The following is a 22,041-nucleotide window of genomic DNA, read 5'->3' as shown; positions in this document are numbered from 1 at the left end:
GTATTGAACCATGGCTAACATATTGTGTTCTTTAAAAAAATCTTTAAATTAATGTGAAGCAACTATACATAGAAAAAAGTTTTAAAATATTACGTTAGTTTAATTAGAATATATTTTAACATGCATTAGCTTATTTAAGTTACTTTTATTTGACCCTGTCACAATTTATGATTTTATAGTGCCTTATGAACATTCATAGCACCAGTTTGATTTTGCACTTAAAATAAATGAAATGAAACAAGGAGGAAAATAAGACTAGAAAAAGTCACGATAAAGCTTAGGGTGCACTTAGGGCACATAACTTCCTACTAGAAAGTGGGTCATAAATTCACTGTAAGCTGTCTAAGCTAATTCAAAGTGGAAAATTCAATCACTTATATGATCCTCAGTGTCTATAAAATAAAAACAAACTATTTGGTCAAGATTAATCATTGTTGATTCTACTCCTTGAGAAGAAAAAGTCCCAGTGTTTCTTTATAACATCACTTTGTTTAGTGAACACATTCATCACCATACTTAAAGCAAACAAAAGTCAACAATATGTTGTTTAGTGATGTTTCTTGTGATGTCTCTCAATGCAGCCTTACTACATAACCTCTAAATGAAGTCAAGTAAAAGTTTTTCTATGATGCTCTAAAATTATGCAGACTTTTTATTCTGAGCTCTTACGTTCTTACTCAATGCCAAAAAAAAAATGTGTTTTAGATGCCCACTGAAGTATTTGTATTAAAATCACAATTCTTTTTTGAAATGTATCTGGTGTTTACATCTATGGTTGATACCTGAAAATTGAAATCAATGAAGAGTACCTGTATTTACTATTCTACAGTGCTGGGGAGATGGGATTTTGAAACACCAAATAAAAATTTGAGGTCTACTTTAGGAAATGAATATTGCAAGAGCCACTAACATATAGTAGCCAAGTCTTCAAGTGTATTTAACAGCCCTCATTCTGTCATTATATAGAGTTTTCACTACAGATTTCAGATATCATCAATTAGATGTGACTAAGCAGAATATAATGTACAATTTTTTTTCTTTTTCTTTTTTTTAATTAAAGTTTATTGGGGTGACAATTGTTAGTAAAGTTACATAGGTTTCAGGTGTATGTTTTCTATCAAAACCACCCAACACAAGTGTTCCCAAATCATTTCACCAACAATCTTATAAGTAGCTTTTTAATCCATATAACTCTATCACACCATTTTCCAAATTTTCATATAATGTAGAATAGCCTGGTAAGTTTGTTAGCAATAAATATGACTAACCCACTCATGTCCGTTCCCAGGCTCCTCTGAATTGATATCTCAAGGAGCCTAACCCCTCCCTGTCAACTTAACAAACTTGTTGAACCTGATGTACACCAAAATCTGGAAATTACTTCTCTAGAATGGAATTTCCATTTAAAATACCCTTCAAGTTCTAAAATATAGCTCTCTATATAAACTTTGTTGTGTTTTGTTTGTTTGTTTGTTTTGTTTTGTTTTCCCAGAATACAGCAGTGTTTGTTATTTAGGGGTAGTTGTTAAAAATTATGAGGCTCTTCCCCAGATATTTAAGACAAATATGTGAATTGGATAAGTCTTATGCATACTAATATTGAAGTGCCATTACCATAAGAGACAGCACTAACCAAGACATTAAAAATAATAGTAAAACACAAGTATTATATAGATAAAGCCACAACTATACCTGTCTCTAAGATTTATCTTAGGATTTATCTTGTAGCAATTATAGTTGCTCATGCACTCTGAACTCTGATTATCTGTTAATAAATACACACTTAAAAGATTAAAAACCTAAAACCACTTTCCAAATTGCACAGTAAGAGTATTGACAAGTAAGTAAAACTGCGTATGTATCTATTAGTCAGAAGTAGCTCTTTTCAAACTTCCACGTCTCCTACAATTTAGAAAGAAAAAAAATTACCTTAACAATGGAGGAGATATGAAAGAGTTCAGCAAAGTTCTCGAATTGTGGGGTTAGACATATGTCCTTTCAATCCTGGTTCTATCACTAACTAGTTTTATGATCTTAGGTAGTTTATTTAACTTCTCTGAAACTCAATGTCCCCCACCAATGAAACAGCCATAATAAATTTGTGAATGTGAGGATTAAATGATATCTTAGACACCTTCAATAAATGTTACTTTCTTTCATCTCTGCTTCAACTCTAATGAAGCTATTAAAAAATGTATTCCACAGAATCCATTACACCATCTGAGTTCCTGTCTCTGCATTCCTCAATGGCTATTCAGGTGGGAAGATAAACTACCATGTGTACTCATTTGTAGAATGCAGAAAGACTGTGTTGTCCTGGAAAGGATGGGATCTTGTGGCGTGTGACATGATTTCAAAGTTTGTCTCTCTTATTTGATCTGCTTGACTTGGGGCCAATCTCAGCCTCAGCTTCCAATCTGTAAAATTCTTACCTCTTGTAATTTTATAGAACATAGATGAGATACCTTGGTAAACACCTGGCACATAGTAGAAACACAATAAATGTTAACATTCTGCATCTTTGGTGAACAGACCCTGTATGCTCCCATCACCAACTTTAGAAAGTCAACAGTTGCCATTAGAGAATTCAGTTGGAACTGTTACTGAAATTATCAGATTAAAAAAGTTCACTTAATATTAAAGGAAAATCCTCTTATAAGGCATTGCTGTCATTTGGATAAAACACCTTTATGAACTTGTGAACATTATTAGATCTTTTAAAGATGAAAGGAATCCCCAAAGTAATTAGCAATTATTATTTCACAACAAATCACAGTTGTCTACTCACTAAAGTATTTCATTGGGATTCAGTAGACCTGAATTATATTCTCACTTCTGCTATTCTCTAATTTCATGACATTGGAAAGTCACTTCACCTTCCTGTGTCAAAGAAAACTTATAATTAACTTTCATTAATATATAAGCCACTTTCTACAACAGCTGGATAACTAGAATTATATTTCCTATTAGAATATGAAATTCTAAATATTTCCTATATTTACTATGGAGTGGAGTTTGGATATTTTTAGAGACTGAAATTTTATTGGTGAAAAATGAATCTATACATGTGTTTGAGTAATCTTATATTTGATTATACATTGCATATGCAAGCATAGCAATTAAAATAATCTCTATATACATGAAAGTGATGTATAATATATTGAAACTTTTTCCTACAAATCATCAAGGTGATAACCAACACACACCTATAGAAAAATGGGTAGAGTAATTCAGTAGCCCATACAAAAAAGAACAATAACATAAAAAAATTCAACCTCATAATAAGCAAAAAATTCACATTAAAGAAACAATAAGTTTCAATATTTTGCACTTAGATTTTTAAATAGTTTAAATGACAACCCCTATAATTTTTATGGGATGAATTAGACAACAAATATCAAAAGTCTTATAAATATCCATACTCTTATAGTAAGTATTTTCACTTTTAAAAATTTAAATTAAGTATAGACTCAGAGATACACAAAATATTTCTGTGTAAGAATATTCATAGCAGGATTATGTATAAACCTGAATGAAGTTAAACATATAAATGTTTAATGGGTAATGGTTAAATAAAACATGGTTTATATAAGCAATAAAATGAATTAAAGAGATTTTCAGAGAATAGTTTCAGAATTGATAAAAATAATGACTGTTAAGGGTTGAAAAGCTGCAAAACTAAGTTTAAAAACTATGTCCCCCACCAAAACTGATATGGGTCTTCACTCTGAGTATCTCAGAACACGTCCTATTTTGGCGATAGGATCTTCCCAGTGATAATTAATTTAAAATGAATTCATAAGAGCCCTAATCCATTATCACTGGTGTCCTTATCAAAAGGGGTGATTTGGTCACAGAGACACACACACAGTGAGAATGCCATGTGAACATGAAGGCAAAGGTCAAGGTTATGCATGTATTAGCCTAGCAATGCTAAAAATTGCGAAAGAACCACCAAAAGCTAGGGGAGAAGCCTTGGACTCCCTCATAGACCTCGAAGGAACCAACCACACCAATGCCTTTATCTCAAATTTCTAGCCTCCAGAACTGTGAGAAAATAAATTTCTGTTGTCTCAAGTGACTAAGTCGTGTTATTTTGTTATGGTATCTTTAGCAAACTAATATAACTACTATATGAGTATGTGTTGGAAAATCTAAACAAAAACATATACAGGCAAAAATCCAGACAAACATACATTTTAAAAAAGTACACGAACAAGGAAAATGACAGTACAGGAACACTTAAAATTATGTTTTTGTTTGTAGATTGTAGGATTATAGCTCTTTTTAATTTGGGAACACAGATTTACTTTTCATAAGCACAAAATATTTTCTAAAATAAAAAAATGAGCACTATTCCAAAATATGGTTGTTTTCGTAAGTCCTACAATTCACTATTCTGTTTAAGATTAAAGTTTGCTAATATTTTGTTGGTGGTGGTAGTAATAAAATTATGGAATGTCCCAGAGGAAGGTGGTTTATTCTGACTTGGAACTAATAGCTACAGGAAGTTGGATGGTCCAGTCTCCCTGTGGAGAAAAACCGTCCCAGATAGCTCTTCCTGGCCCACACCGGAAAAGGAGGGAGCAGATTGTAAGGAAACTCAGATGTAGCAATTGTTGTAGTTTGTTTGAAATATTGGTAGACCTGCCTGCATTCAGCATGGGTGCCTCTCTCCGTACACTGTATATTTTACCTGTGCCCTCCTGCCTAACTTGATTTTCTGGATGCTGGCCTCTTCCTGCAACTATACTTAGTGTCTGCCTGTGCTCCCCTTCATGACGTAGACCCCTGTGTGAAGATCTTAGTCTAACTCCTCATATTCTTTATTTCTCAGTCTCTTCATTCATTTAAAAATGTAATTGCTGACCTTGATTTTGTCCTGAGGATTTACCGTATCCACAAAACCTTCTATCAGTATGTCTCAAACTGTTTGTAGTGAAGGATGATTTTCACCCCCAATTCACTGCAGACCAATACTACTATAATATATATGAAAATGTTGGAAACATAAAATTTTAAAAAATAACAGATTAAAAAGCTGAACTCATTATCTATCGAAGACCCAATCTTCTATAATACACATTAAAATAAATTATGAAATAAATAAATTAAAAATTGAAGACAAAAAATGCAAGTTATTTTTTTTTATTATTAGTGTGAACAGACATAGAATTACTCTGCAAACTGTTATAAAAGTTTCTAAATGCTTACTCTTAATTTCCATACTCACTTTGTTTACAAATTGCTTGTGGGATAGCACCTATTCACAGATTATCTGAACACTTGCTTCAGAGCTCTCCTACTCTGTACACTCAGTTTTTTTCCTTACTTTAAAATTTTATCCAAGATTATAAAGCAAAGTTTTAAAAATCAACAATAACTAGCATTGATTAACCACTGTGTACTTCATCCTTATCTGTCTCTTTCTTATTTCATATGTTAAGATCACAGCTATAACTCAACAGTTAACTCAATGCTAATATCTAGCTGCTCTAAAATGGATCATAATTTAAAATTTTGGATTCTTACTTTTTAAACTTAAGTTTGCAGGTTTTCAACTCTTGATTTAATTAACAACTACTGAGACTGATTATCAAAGTAGTGGTTATATGCATTACAAGGGTTTTGCTATCAAAGTCTGGCCTCATATTTAAGTTTCCAGCATTTATTTTCTGCTTGAATCTGAGCAAGCTACTCACCATCACTGAGTCTTGGTTTCCTTATTTTTGAAAAGAGGAAAATAACACCTACATCAGATGGCTATGGATACCGTATGTGTAAATGACGTAAGGCTCAGAGCCCTTTGAAATAATAGTTCCTACATTAGAGGATGGCTGTGTTGTCCATGGTCTCTGTCCAACCAAGAAATCTCTCTTTCATTTGATGATAAACAGCTTCTTAAAGCCCATTTGGGGCACCTTCAGGAAGTCCATAGACTTGCATCACCAACTTATTCTTGAACCATATACCTTAACTATTTTTCCTCATTTAGAGCCCCATCTGATTTTCCTAAGTACCATTTCACTGTTTTCCTAATATTACTAAGTAGTCTTTTTTCCCTTGCCTTAGATTCCAAAGTTTAGTATTTATCCTTTGGATAAAATTTATATTATCATATCATTAAATGTTTCTACAATCACCTAGGTTTTCTGACATTCAAGAATATAATCTCTATACTTCCTAGATTAAATAAGTAATGAAGTTTCTGACAAGGAATGCTTTAAAATGATTGCTCTTCTTTACAAATGGTAACATTCTATAGTTACTATTTTCCATATTTTCTTTAATGGTAAGGCATTTATTTACTTTGCTTTCTTTTATACATTTCATTTCTTGCTGTTTCATTCTTCTCCTATTCAGTTGGGAATGATCAGTGTACAGTAGAAAGCCCTGTGAGAAAGTCCCAATTTTTTCAAATGGGAATAAAATACCTATTACATAGGGTCATTTTAAAATTAAAATAAATCATAAAATAAAGAAACTAATAACTTGTTAACATGTAGAAAGTATATAAAATAAAAATTTCAACACTCTATATCATATATTCATACGAACTCTTTGTCTACCTGAACTTTTTTACTTAATTCTAAGTTCTCTCATAATAATGTTTCCTAATTATTGAAGCACATTGAAAATCATACACGTTATAAAATTTTAGGCTAAGGTTATAAAATATTTAAATTTATAATTACCAGTGGTGTTTAATTTTATTCTGAAGATTCCTACTGCAAATCAACAATTGATGTTGATTTATTTTTTTAATAACTATAACATCTGCTTCCAAAATTATGTGATTTACTGAAAAAGCCAGTCATTGGTAATATTGTGAAAATTTAACATAATATTTTTCTCAGTAAACTTTACCATTTTTGCCAATTCAAATACCCTCACATAATCCCATATCTGCCTCAATGATGTAACCTACTAATCACATCACGTCAAGTTCATGTGTCTATGAAAAAACACTCTCAGGATGTTGTTTGGGGCTGTGATTTTATTTCTGTGACTAAGTAATGATAAAAATAATTTAATAGGTAATTGTATTGCTTATAATTTCAGTAAGTAAAAAACTACTGTCCTTCAAATCAAATATTTTGGTAATATGTACTATATAGATGGGTCTTTAAAAAAGGTGTCCATAAGTTTGTACTGTATGACCCCATTCCTGTTGAAACAAAAATACATTGAAATATTTCCCTATAAAGAGATCCTTTTAAAATGATTAAGACTTAAAGACTGTCATTTATTTTTCAGATGAACATACTTTATTAGCCAACCTTACCGATATAGACTTGTTTATTGATCAAATGGCACAAGACGGTAGAGAGTGCAATGGATTTAATACAAATTGAGCGTCACATAAAGATACTCATGTCACAGTAATAACTGTAAAGTACATTGAAAATATGAAGTTCTGGGTAAATGATAAGATTTTTTATCAGGTATTGGTGGTCACTGACAGAAGCAGAATAACATGTTTGATGGATGAAAGACTTGATATAACCTGGCCAACCCTTAATTCCTACTAACATTTCACCTCCATGTGAGACTGATAGAGAATTAAAAACAGGGCCTAAACAATTCATCAGGCGGTATCTACCAGTTCCTGTTTTTGCCACCTGCCACGCTGCATTCTCCATGGTCATCACCATTAGAACATTGACGCAGGTGTGTATTACTTTGGGTTCTAGTTTCATTAAAATGGTGTTTTGTCCTATTTCCCCCAAGATGAATTCATAGCAACATTCAAATATGCATAATAGTTTTAGCAGAATGATACCAGAAAACATATGGGCTGAAAAAGTAAAATAAAACATTCATTCTGACTTTCTTCCCAATTATGGGTTAGTTTACACATAATTTCTGCTTCTAAAATAAAGAATTCTGCCATTGTGGGTCCCGAGATGGAAGTCTCTTCTGTCTTCATTTGGAAAACATTTATTTATAAATTACATTTAATAATTTAAAAAATGTAGCATGTTTCCTCTTATTTGAACTTAATAACATCATTTGAACTTAATAGTATCATGCTGGGGTGGAAGAAGTTTTGGATCTCTATTACAACAAAATTTAGATGGACTCAAGTTTCCTTAATACATTCCCATAGCATCATAGATGACCTGTTCAACACAGAGGCGACCAATGGATCATATGCACTCTCAATTTATAATCAGTTTAGCTATTATTACTAGTAGAAATCATTTAAAAATGAACATGATACTAAACTGTTCACCCTGTCATTCTCCTAAAATAGAGAGCACATCTTTATGCTTTATAACCCTTTTCTGTAGATTTCCCAGAACTACAGAAACAGAAATACTAGCAATCTCTGGATCACCTATGTAGGGTCAGCATTTTTCCCCCTAGGAGTCCAAAGTTAGTGAAAGATTATTTCAAATAAGCCTATGTGATAGGTATTTCATTCTGATTTAAAGAAATGAGGTTTCCACTGTACCATGCTGATTCCCAACTGAGTAACTAAGTAACATTAGGAAAGAAAATGTACAAAATGAGAAAAGATAGATTTCTTGATAAATAAATATCTATTACAGGTAGCTGAATGAATATACCAATCTTGTATTTCAAAATTATATGTGAAAGCTCATAATATACATTTTTTTAATTGACTAAGTATATCTTAGGGTAAAGGGATTCTAAATCAAATTCCAACATGTGTGATGGGAGAGGGATGTTCCCCTCCACACCGCCAAGCAATGCTCTGACAGCAGGTGGGTGTTCTACAATTTAACTCAATTTGGACACTGTGTAACCAGAGATTGTGTCAAGTCTCACAGATTAAGGCCTCAGTTATACAAGACTGCCAGCTCCCCATGAACACACACATCAGATGCCAGTAACAAATCCAGGATTTTATGCCCTGTGCTTCTGACTCCCTCCCTGTGTTCCATTAATTTGCTAGAGTGACTCACAGGACACAGAGATACATTTCACTTACTAGATCACTGGTTTATTATAAAAGGAATATAACTCCGTAACAGCAAGATAGAAGAGATGGATGAGGCACACCATGGGGAAAGTGCTTCGATATTCCAAGACCTCTTCTAACACCACTCTTACCAAATCTCCACATATTCACTAACCTGAAAGCTCTCTGTACTGTGTCCTTCAGATTTCCACGGAGGCTTCATTATATAGTCTTGGTTGATTAAATCATTGGCCATTGGTCATTGAATTCAATCTGCTGACCCTCTACCCTCCCTGGAGGTCAGGGGTGGGACTGAAAGTTCCAACCCTCAAATCACAGGTTTGTCTCCCCTGGCAACCAGCCCCTGTCCTTAGGTGAAAACCTAAAGTCACCTCATTAACATAACAAAAGACACCCTTGCCACTCCCATTGCTTAAAAGTTCCAAAGGATTTAGGAGTGCGAGAAACAGAACTAAGACGAAATACGTATTTCTTATCACAAATCACAATATTATATAGGTCATCTGCTTTTAAACTGGAGCCATGAATTTTGAAAATATTTAATGAGGTTAATGAATTCCTTGAAATTCATTACTAGGTATTTGTATAGCCACATTTTTATAAAGAAATTTCTCTCCCTTGGGTAAGGTTCTCCTATTTGGCAAACAAATATACACTACCTCTTAACAGAAAAGTCCCTTCTATCATAAAAAGTTTCTACTCTCCACACCCTAAAGTCCACCTTTTCTTTATAATCAAACTCCTCGAACACATTTTACATACATATAGTCTCCTCTTCTTCCATTTCCATTTTATAGTCCTCTCACAAACATTTGTCTTTCTTCTTCATGACACTGCAAAAATGTGGTCTGGGAAAAGATAACCATAGCCTTAATTCTGTCATATCCATTGTCAATTTTGAGATTTTTCTAGAAATTTTCAGTTATTAAAAGCAGCCAGATAGCACCTTCTGAGATCCTTTCTCTCCTTGTCTCATCAAATTAGAAATCTGCAGTAGCTTTCAACCTCTCTGCCTGTTTTTAGCATTCTCCTTTGTTTTATGCTTCACTTCCTAATTACTAAATGTAGGAGTTCCTCAGCCTTGGTCATGACCCTTTCTGTCTATTGTCTCTTCATAGAGGATCTCATCAATTTCCAGGCTTTTACAAACCAGCTTTATGCCAGCAATTCCCAAATCATCATACAGCTCAGACATGTCTTCTGGGTTCCAGACTTGCTTATCTAACTGTAGACTGTTGGACCACTTGGCAGACAGTGCAGTGAAACCAGCCTTGTCTGTCCCTCTAACATTTTAAGTTCTTTTTCCCCATACATGGAATATTCCTTGCCCTTACTCTGCATGGTTTTCTTTTCCTCGTTATCCAGAAATAAATGTAAATGTCACATCTTTAGAGATCTCTTCTTTAATTTCAGTCTAAATTAGATTGTACCCTATTACTATTTCCCATAGCAACCTGGTCTTTTCCTTGACTTTTCTTTATCTTCATATGTGTTTTAACATGTCCAATATCTGTCTTCCACCTGCCAAACTTACTTGATGGTGAGGCCCATTATCTGCTTTATTTCTTGTTCTTACATAATACAGTACCAGGCACACAGTACGTATTCAATATGGATTAATTATATGGATGAATAAATACATTTATTTATTTATTCAAGAAATCCTTAGTGCAAATCTACTATGGGTCAGGCATTACCTTAGGTACCAAGTACCTGAAGTGAAAAATGTGATGAAGTTTCTGCTCTTAAGGAACTTGGATTTTATCAAGAATGATGGCAATAAACCAACAGATACATAAAATTTTGAGTGAAGATAAAAATTATAAACAAATATAAAGTAGGGTAAGAGGAATAAAATCTGACCAGTATTGCATAGTGGGCTGTCCCTTTTATGTCATAGTATGAACACTTCACTGATAATATTTAGGACAGATATGAAAAAAGGAGCAATGCCTGTACATATTTAGAGAAGGACATTCCAAAGTGAAATAACAAGAAGTGAGAAGACCTTAAGAGATAAGGTGATGCTCAGCAAGATCACAGAACTGCAAAGAGGCCAGTGTGGCTGGAGCAGTATGAGTGATGAAAGCTCAGTGAACTAAGAATGAGTTCACTGAAGCAGTGGGCAGTGGTTAAGTAGTGCTTTGTAGATGCTAAGAAAGACTTTGGATTTTACTCAGGGCTGGATAGGAAGCCATTGAAAGCTATGAATGAAGATAAAATAGTCTTCAAATATTAACCTAAAAGCCAAATTGTTCCCCCAAGAAAAGAGAAAGAAAACTGAGGCTCATTTCTATGATTCTTCTATGAACGATTAATGTAAATCTGGGCAAGTCACACCACCTAACTTTCTATTTCTAATAAGAGAAAACAATATAGTAGCTAAGAATGGCAGCACTGAAAAAAAAAATAAATCTGGGGATTTTTAGACTTGAATCCTTTGTCTAACTAAAACAAAAATTCAAATCCAGAGATTTTTAAGGGCATCTAGAAAAGTTTTTAAAAAAACACTCAATTGTTTCTGGATTCACGCATAGTAGTTCATTGCACAATTACTATGGGCTTAGAAGTAGAGGGTTTCTATCCTGATACATTGTATAAGAAAGAAAATGAAATATGCATGAGTATATTTATGCATGTGGGTCTATAGGAAGTATATATAAATAAACCAAGACACTCGTATAGCTTTGGAGTCTAATAAATGAGTAGTTGTTGGCTAACAACTTCACAGCCAGTCAGAAAAGCCTAAAAGCCTACAGGAAATGAGAAGGCTGCCAGAGAAGCTAACCAATGAATTCATTGTTTTTCTTTGAACTCCTCAGAGTTGGCTTTCTCACTGATCCAATGTATCAAGTCCTTAGTTCTTCTAACTCAGACTTGGTGAATCGGCCAGAGGAAAAGAAAGAATTTGTAAAAAGGAAATCTTTAGGACTGATCTTGCAAAACACTATTTTAAGAGCTGGACTTGCCTGCTTTTTTTTTTTTTTTTTTAGGGCAGCTCAGAAGTGTTCTGGACTCATACTTTAGCAGCTTAATTTTGAAGTTTTGTTTTTAATTTCTTGAAATAAAAATAATATGTTAATTACTCAATTATTTGAATAAAATAGTCTATAATTTAATGTGTTATTAAACATATTTTATAAAATATAGCTAGCCATTTGACATACCTACAAAATTAAACAGATGCAGGAAAGGTTAGAAAGCTTAATTATGTTATTTATTAAGAATTTGTAGATGATTATTGTAAGGGTATTATTAAAAATATTTACCCTTATATTGTATAGCATTTTCTCTATGGGGAGTTTCATATGTAACTATCTGGTGTCAGTAGTACTTTTTCTGAAGAATTTGTTTCTAGAAACTGATTCTGATAACTGACATATTTTTCTCTTCCTTACTATTTATGTGTCCAATCTCTAGCCAAAAGTTTAGGGCATAATAATGCTGATTTTATTTTGTCCCCTTCTTTTTGATTTGCTTAATTTAAAAATATTTTAATTTTACCTTGCTGTATAAATATTTAATAATCATTAAACCAGGTTTTTTTTGGATAAATTGGGTTAGGAATGAATGTAAATGTGTACTTTAAATCTATCTAGGATGTGTTAACAAAATAAAAAATTAAATGAAATGCGTGATAGTGTGAAGTAAACAGACAAAAATGCTTTCTGTAGTCAGTGAGATTTTGACATGTTTAAGGGATCCAGAATGATAAGAGTATAGAAAGACACTTCCAAAAATAAAAATAAAAGGCAATTATAGGAGTAAAGATGGGCATGAGCAAGTTGTGGTCAGAAGACAGCAAAAAGTTTGATGGGGATCAAAGAAGATAGGGTTCAAAATCAGCAGAGAATATCCAAGGTATAAGCCAAAAATGACAACTGGGAATTAGTCAGGTACAGAAAGAGGAATATGAATATAGTATGTCTCCCAAGGGTAAAGGCAAGTTTAAAGCTAATGAGCTCAGGTTAAATTCTACTGAGGAAGTAAGGATTTGCATTCATTCGGGCCTGTGTAAGTCTTTTAGGAGTCAGCTCAGAACATAGTTTGCGCATCCAGGGGTTTGAATTGGTCCCGAGTAGAGACAGGTCATGAGTACAGAGGCAGTGGCATATGAGGGTGAACATCAAATAACTGAAACTAAGCATTAAAATTCGAGTGGTAAATGGAATTCAGAACAGCCCAACTGCAAAAATGAACAAGGTCTCAACATCTGACAGAGATGTGTATAAATTCATTTATTGCAGCATAAATGAGACGGCTTTCTAGCCTAAGGACTTGACATGTGTACTCTGTGCTGTGCTTCTGGGCAGATTATTGCAGGTGTCATAGGCCTTAGCATAGATGGGAACCCATGCCCCCTGGGATCTCTAGTAAGCAGAGACCATGCAAATTCAAAGGTGGTTTCAGATCAGCACTGAGTGAAGCACAGCACCTAACAAAGAGGCCATAAGATAGGATTGGCTTTGCTTTTCATTATCAAGCAAAGATAATTATGACAATATTTTTCCTCGATATCATTTGCTGTAGTCTACCACAACTGACTATATTCTTCTATATACAGTATGCTCTCCCCGTTCTATCCCTTCTGAATATCTGTCAGATCAATCTTCCCAAAGTGCCATTTTTTTTTTCATTATTTTCTCCATTTTCAAGAATAAACAATAGTATTCTATTTTCTAGGGGGGAAAAAGTTCTTGACTGCTTTTGCCATCATTCAAAGACTACCCACTGGCTATCAAAGGCTCATCTGTATTTTGCTCCTGGGAAGAGAGATGCTGTTGATTCTCACCCTTCCAAACATCTCTTCCCCAAAACAAAGTCCTATGAATTCATTTTCACTGCCATGACTTTTAGTTTGTATTATATGAATTTAGTCATTATTTAATTTCTTTTACCTGTGCATGTTTTATTTCCTTGACATGATTTTAACTATGTAAGTACAAGTCCTCGGTTCAGTGTACACTCAGGAGAAGTTCAGTAAATACCTAGTGGACTAGACCTTGTCAGTTGACTAAGACTTAATTAATTAGCATATGTTTTATTTTCTACTCTGCATTCTATATATTTTTTTCTCTCATAGAAAATATAGCTATTAACTTTTGCTCCTAGCAATTTCTCTAAAATTCTAAAAACTTTCTGCTGCTGCGTCTCTCTCAATTTAGTTTCTCGCCAACCTCTTCAACTCCTCCTTGGACAATATTTTTCCTGCTATTTTGTAAAATTAGGAATTGAGCAAGATTTAAATCTAAAATTAGTTTTGAACATTTTAAAGTGACAAAGAAAGTACTTATACCATGGAAGAGTCTTTTTTAGTGGGCAAAAAACAACAAACTTTTGTCGTGAGACACACCCAAAAGTTTCTTTCCCACTTTGCCCTTCCATAACATAACTGTAATATAAAACTTCTGGCTGTGAAATAAAGTGTGGTTTCATGAAATGATTCCAAGGTTTGTATTGCACAAGTATGTCAGCATCCAGGTTCCCAGGAAAAGTAAAACCAAGGGACTAAGGAGGAGTGTCAAGATCATTTGACAATTCTATCGGTATTAATATTATAATTTCTGCTGATTTTAGTTTCTAACTGACGCATCTCTCTCCTGTAAGACTCATTCACTGGCAAACTGTAAATGTCAAAGTCTTCAGATGATGAATGGAGAAGAATATATGACTGATAGTAACTAAATGCTGCAGCATAGAAAATGTGCATATTATTTTCCCTATATTTCTAAGCCCAGGGAGAAATCTCAGTAATACACTTAAAACAAACAAATAAACAAACAAACAAGCAAACAGACAAAAATTCTTGTTTATAAAACAAATGATAATACTATAAAAGCTATAACAAGACTTGGTCTCCATTGAACTTACTACATTGAAAAAACTGCAGTTTTTTATATTGTTGTACACAATCAAAGGGCCCAGGAGGTGTTCAGGAACAGGAGATGTCATAGACCATTCTAGCTACCAAAACATATAGCTACTTTTATTGTCTTTGTTCCTTTCTAAAACATTTATATGGCATACAGCTTTTCACATAAAGTCAATGCAATAGAAAAAAAAAAAAAAAATCAGCAACCACTAGACAGAAATTTACTTTCAAAAGTAATACACTCACATGTGCATGTGCCCATGCGCATGCACACATACCCACACATAATGTGTATTTTCATTTTTCCTTTAAAGGAAAGAAAGATTAGTGTGGTCTGTTTATCTATTTTTTGCCCAGATAAATATTAACTTTGGTCTCTAATTGCATATTAATTACTGGGATCATGATTAACTTAAATTTTAGCTACCTTAATAATCAGTTTGTACCCCAAAAGTCACGTGTTCCCTTATCCTCACAGCTTCTCATTGTCTAGCTCATTCAAACCACTGTGCAAAAATCAATCCCTTCACTGTTTTAATTTTCAATTCTATCACACCCACTATTTCAGGATTTTTGCTTTTAGTTTTATTAAAGATTGCGTCAGGGAGATGAGAAGACTTTTACATCACACGCATTTACATTTTCCCTTTAGACACTCTGTTCTCCCTACGGTGCTTCTTCTGTGTACCTAAACTTAGCTCCTCCTCTCTTTCGACACTTTTCTGACTTATGGTGGTTTACACCAGCCCCTCCTTGTTCTGCATTGAAAAGATCACAAACAACAAACAAGTGCTGGCGAGGATGTTGAGAAAAGGCAACCCTTGTGCACTGTTGATGGGATTGCCAATTGCTGCAGCCACTATGGAAAACAGTATTAGAAGTTCCTCAAAAACTTAAAAATAGAACTACCACATGATCCAGCAATCCTACTTCTGGGTATTTATCTGAAGAAATCCAAAAGATATATGCATCCTTATGTTAACTGTAGCATAATTTATAATAGCCAAGATATGGAAGAAAACTAAGTGTCCATTGATAGATAATTGGATAAAGATGTGATATATATATATATATATATATATATATATATATATATATACACACACACACAATGGAATGCTACTCAGTCATAATAAAGAATTAAATCTTACCATTTGCAACAACATGGATGCACCTAGAGGGTATTATGCTAAATGAAATAAGTCAGATAGAGAAAGACAAATACCATATGATCTCACTTATATGTGGAATCTAAAAAATCAAAATAAACAAACAAAACAGAAACAAAGTCATAGATACAGAGACCAAACTGATGGTGGAAGGGGGGTAGGGATCTGGGTAAAAACAGTGAAGGGATTAAGAAATGCAAATTGGCAGTTACAAAATAGTCATGGGGATGTAAAGTACAGCACAGGGAATATAGTCAGTAATGTTGTCACAGCTTTGTATGGTGTCAGATTGGTGCTAGATTTGTTGGAGTGATAGACAGGAGGGACTTGGGAGGCAGAGTGAAAAAGGCAAAGAAATTAAGAAGTACAAATTGGTAGTTACAAAACTCTCATGAGGATGAACAAAAAGCACAGGGAATATAGTCAATAATATGGTAATAATTATGTATAGTGCCAGGTGGGTACTAGACTAGTTAGGGGGATCACTTCTTAATTATATAAATGTCTAACCACTATGCTGTACACCTGGAATTAATATAAAATATTATTGAATGTCAACTATAATTGAAAAAATTTGAAAAGGGGGGAAAATGTGAAGGGGAATAAGAGGTCCAAATTTCCAGGTATAAAACAAATAAATGATGAGGAAGTAACATACAGCATAGGGAATATAGTCAATAATATTGTGATAGTGTGGTATGGTGTCAGATGGTTGCTGCACTTATCATGGTGATCACTTTAGGTATATAAATGTTGAAAAACCATGATGTACCCCTAAAACTAATAAAATATTTGTTAACTTTTTAAATAAAAATCTTAAAAAATATATTTGTTGTTATTGCAAGGGTAAAATGCAACAAGAAATAATGATTGTAAGAGCTATTTATATACAAAATCATTAGTGATCACTTTAAAACAGTTAAATAGAGAAATAAATTGACAATACAACTATTCAGAGAGTTGTATGCAAAATAATTTAAGGATAATGCCTTTGTGATTCAACAATTATTTGTAAAACGGTAATGAAACAGGAAAAAACTAGAGATTAGATGATGCAAATCTTTAAATAGAGAACTAGATTGACAATATAACTATTAAGAGAGTTGTATGCAAAATAATTTAAGGGTAATGCCTTTGTGATTCAACAATTATTTGTAAAACAGTAATGAAACAGGAGAAAACTAGAGATTAGATGATGCAAATCTTTGCAGAATTGTTTGTTCTATTATACCATAATAAGTAAAACATTTTTAAAGCTCATTACATTTTGTCGCTTAATTAAGTTTAGGTCATAAGTTAAGTGATGGAAGAACAAAAAATAATTCCAAAATCCTGTATGACAATATCCATAATCAACTTTTTTTAATCTGGACACAATAAACAATAGAAATCATATGGAAAAAAGAAGACAGTGTTTGAGGAAAACTGGGTATCACCAAAGTTGCCTGCTTTGCAACTGACATCACTTGAAAATGAACTTGTATTTAATCGAAAATATTCATTAAAGTGACCACAAAATAATTGCATCAGTTAAAAGTGCTGAGAAATTCATGTTTTCACTCTGTAACATCAAACTTAAAATTTGACTACTGTAAGTTTAAAAATAAGCTTGTAATGAAAATTTAGTGTTTTTTTAATTAAAATTATAAGTTAATTTTTGCAACCCAAAGCTTTTTCAGATACAGGTATTTGGGAATTTGGAAGGCAAACATTTTAATTGCCCTATGAAAGCAATTAGATTATGATTATTAATCTTCATTAGTTCAGAGATGACTAAATACAACAATGGTTTTACCAGTGCCTGTCACATACAAACCATGCTATATGGCAATGCTTGTCAATCTGTACTCTGCATGTAAATTGCATAAAGAATTTGTTAAAAAGCAGATTTAATTTGTTATATCTTGAGTGAGCTAGGGAATTTTTATTTCTAAAAAGCTTTCTGGAAATGATGTCAGATGTGCATGTCTGGGTAGACACCTTGAGTAGCAATGTTGTAAGAGATACATGTTCTAAGCAGACATTTTTCCCTTAAAATTTGTATAGCCATACTGGGGAGACAAGACATAAAACCATGAAATAATGTTTTGTTAGAGCTGAATGTCTCAGTAATTTAATCTGTATAGAAAAATATTGGGAAGGGGGAGTAAAGTGAATTGGGTTTCTGGGTCCTATTGCTTCAGATTTTCTTTATGGATACTGTTCTTTTGTGTTGCTTTTCTACAGTTTATGCCAATTAAAGCCAAAGAAAATAAACTTAATTAACACGATTATAGATTAATGAATTTTGTGATTTTAAGAAAAGGACAAGGGATCAGAAACACCAAGATAGTGAATTTTAATTATGTCAACCATTGAGAAGCTTAGAAAAATGTGGGGACAGTTTCCAAGAAGGGAGACCCTAAGAGACAGATGATTTCAGAGGAGCAATACATTCTTTAAGATATGTGCTCAAGAAAAGGTTACACTAATAAATAAGAGAAACAGTAAATGTAAGAAGAAATCAACTTGGCTAAATTGAAAGCTGATACTATTAAAGCGTGACAGTTAAATAGGTAACTAGCTCAGATTACTAGGAATAAATACAAGGAAGGCCTACTACTTTGATTAAAAAAAAAAGGACAAGAAAGGACAAAAGTAAATAGAAGTGCCATTTGCAAAAATAAAGAGCAAGGAAACAAACTTAGAGGAGAGAGGCAAATAACAGAACTCAAGAAAAGTAAAAGATGGAAAATGCCAACTTCATCAAAATAAAGCAGCTGTCTTTTTATAAACAAAATCTGAGGTCAAAAAATTTAGAAGATGCAGGTCTTAGATTTTGTTAGCATACTTTTTGAACAGTGAAATACATTGTTGAATACATTGTAAAGGTATCAATTTTCAATAAATTATTTTAAAAGTATCAAGTTGTTTTAAAATTATACAAAATAATCTGTAGGTGAGAAGGATTCAAGGCCAATATTTAAAAATAAGCCGATTAACTGAAGAATAATTTTGGATTGCATTAAACAAGGAATGTAAGGATTTGAAACTTGCATCAAAAGTTAAAACTGGGATGGGATACCCAAATCTAGTATGCAGAAAAATAGAAATACATGTGCTTGCAAGAAATGTTTATTTGATATATTTCTGTGATTAGAAAAGACATACACTCTCATACAGACATGCTATAAGAAAACTTATATGACTACTGAGCTTTGTAAACTATGTACACGCTAAATTTTTATTAAAAAAACCTACAGAAAAGAGAGAATTTAGATTATATGTATTTAATTCATAATCAGCTAGTTTACTGTACCCCTTTGATACTTATAATATTTTAATTGATTTTCTTTGCAAATAATTAACATTTCTATCTCCTCATTTTTCTTCTCAATTTTGTCTGATCGGTTCTGTGCAGAAATTATGATAAAGGGTGACAATCATATGTTTTCTTCTTTTAAAGAAAATGTTCCTGTTGTTTCCCTATTAAACATAGTGCTTCCCTTTAAAAAAAATATTTCTGGCCTTATTTCACTACTGACTTTGGTCAGGACTGGTTTTGAATATAATCAAATACTATTTTGGCATAAAAATTTAATGATGCAGTTTTCCTCATTTAACCTATTGCTATGGTAAGTTACAATAATTTATTCACTAATATTAAGACATCATAAAATCACAGGGCTATCAGGATACGGGTGGGATTAAGTGAGGTTGATTTTGATATGCTGCTGGAATTTATCTAATATCTTATTTACAGTTAAATATTTTATGCTATCTTTTATACTATTTAGATATCAAAGTTTTATACTATTTAGATTTTGATATGCTGCTGGAATTTATCTAATATCTTATTTACAGTTAAATATTTTATGCTATCTTTTATACTATTTAGATATCAAAGTTAGGGTTTTTTTTGTTTGTTTGTTTTTGTTTTTGTTTTTTGTGTATGTGTGTGTGTGTGTGTTTTCGGTTTACTGTGCAAGAATGTTAATAAGACTGGCACACATCTCAAAAAAGTCTGTTGTCTGAATTCCAGGTCTTAAAGTCAACAGGAGAGTTGAGTGGGTCACAGATGAGAAAATCTGAGGATTTTCCTTGAGCCTCAACATCTGAATCACTTGATTGGCAAGATCCATAGTTGTTAACTGATCCCATTCTCCATGGTATAGCAGTCTCTCATTTGGCTTCAAGAATTTCATCATCAATACTATAGAAATTTAATAAGTACGTTCTACTCACCACTTGGTATAACTGTAGACTCATTTTGGAGTATGTACTTGTCACAGGATTCTTCCTTTGAACATACAAATAATATGGGTTTACAAACTTGCATTCATAATCCAGTTGTTTAGTTGCTCTACAAACTTCTGCCATGATGTCATTTTGTTGACTTTGACTTCTAAATCCCAAATGCTATTTTGCTTTCCTTAGAACTTGGTGGTTGGATTTCTGTGGATTTAATTCATGGAGGTTATTATGCGCCATTAGTGTTTCAGCAAACAAGAATGGTACTTTTTCAGGGTGAGGCCAAGTCAAATAGTGATCATTGAAAAATGAATCAGGTGGACTCGTAGCCAAATAAAAATCTTTGGCCTCATTCATTATTCTCCTGTTATCTATTATGAGTTGATTGGCCACTGCCAAAGAGTCCTAGTGATTTCTGTTACAAAAGAAGCTGAAAACCTCCTCTTCTGCACATTAAAATTTTTCATATACCTCTTTTCAGGCTTCATCATCAATCATGGTGAACTGTGATGCTCAGGAAAGAGATATTTGGGAAAATCCTGTTTAAACCATTTATGTTCCCTGATGTCTTTAATTGTGTCCCTCTTCATGCGATCCACCCGGATCATATGTTACAAAAGGCTAATCACAGAAAAATTTAAATATTGAGGGGTGTAAAAGATTCCATCACATATCTTCTTAAAAAGAGTTGGCACATGATCAACATCAAATGGAAAGATTCCACCTAATAAAACATACAGAATAACCCCATTGCTCCATATATCTATCTCTGGACCTGCATGCAATCTTCCTGAAATTACTTCTGAAACAGCATATTTGGGTGAGTCATAATTTGTTCTTAAAAATTCACCACCTGACATTATGTTTGAAAGACCAAAATCAGCTACCTTTGTATTCATGAGTGCATCAGGCAGGACATTTTCAGGTTTCAAATTTCTATGAACCACCACATGCCTGTAACAATAATCCACACGAGAAAGGATTTGTTGGAACAGGCGTTGACTTTCTTTTTTATCCAGCCTCCCATTTTTAAAGATATAATCAAATAGCTGTCCTCCTGAGGTGTATTCCATCACCGTGAAAATATCAAATGGTGCACTGATGACCTGGTACAATTTAACATATGAGGATGCCTTGAAAAGCTTGATGTTCCGAATTTCTGTGCAGATTTTTCCTACCACATCAAGGCTTCTAATTTTCTGTCAATTGAGTATCTTCACAGCAATCTCATGCCCAGTCTATTCATGTTTTCCAACCTTCACTTTGCTGGAGGTGCTGACCCCCAAGTGTGTCCATCAGGAGGGAACTTCACCAGGACTGTTGTGTTTCTGCTTCTGTGCTGTCACCATCTTTCTCCAGGAACTGAGTCTGCACATTGTGCCACCGCAGATAAATGGAATGCTTTCTTTCATTTCATATGCTCTAATTTTGTTTAAACAGCAGCATATTTATTTGTTTAAATATTTAAAACTATCTGGACCTAGAAATTTTAATTTGCTTCACTGTCTTGTTTAGGAGCTTATTAATAAGAAATATTAAAATATTAGGTTGGTACAAAAGTAATCGAGGTTTAAAAGGTTAAAAAGGGGCCAGCCCGGTGGCTCAGGTGGTTGGAGCTCTGTGTTCCCAATGCCGAAGGCTGCCGGTTCCATTCCTACATGGGCCAGTGGGCTCTCAACCAAAAGGTTGCTGGTTGGACTCCCACAAGGGATGGTGGGCTGCGACCCCTGCAACTAACAAGGGCAACTGGACCTGGAGCTGAGCTGCGCCCTCCGCAACTAAGATTGAAAGGACAACAACTTGACTTGGAAAAAGTCCTG

At 33.4% G+C, this 22,041-nt stretch overlaps 1 pseudogene; it reads right to left on the bottom strand.

The window, feature by feature from the left end:
* Positions 1 to 19,947: 19,947 nt before the first annotated feature.
* On the bottom strand, positions 19,948 to 21,597 carry LOC109452045 (5'-AMP-activated protein kinase catalytic subunit alpha-1 pseudogene; annotated as a pseudogene).
* Between the last annotated feature and the right edge of the window lie 444 nt (positions 21,598 to 22,041).

This window comes from Rhinolophus sinicus, chromosome 17 (assembly GCF_057876585.1).
Source record: "Rhinolophus sinicus isolate RSI-liver-muscle chromosome 17, RSI-T2T, whole genome shotgun sequence".
NCBI lineage: Eukaryota > Metazoa > Chordata > Mammalia > Chiroptera > Rhinolophidae > Rhinolophus > Rhinolophus sinicus.
This window is presented reverse-complemented; position numbering and strand designations above follow the sequence as displayed.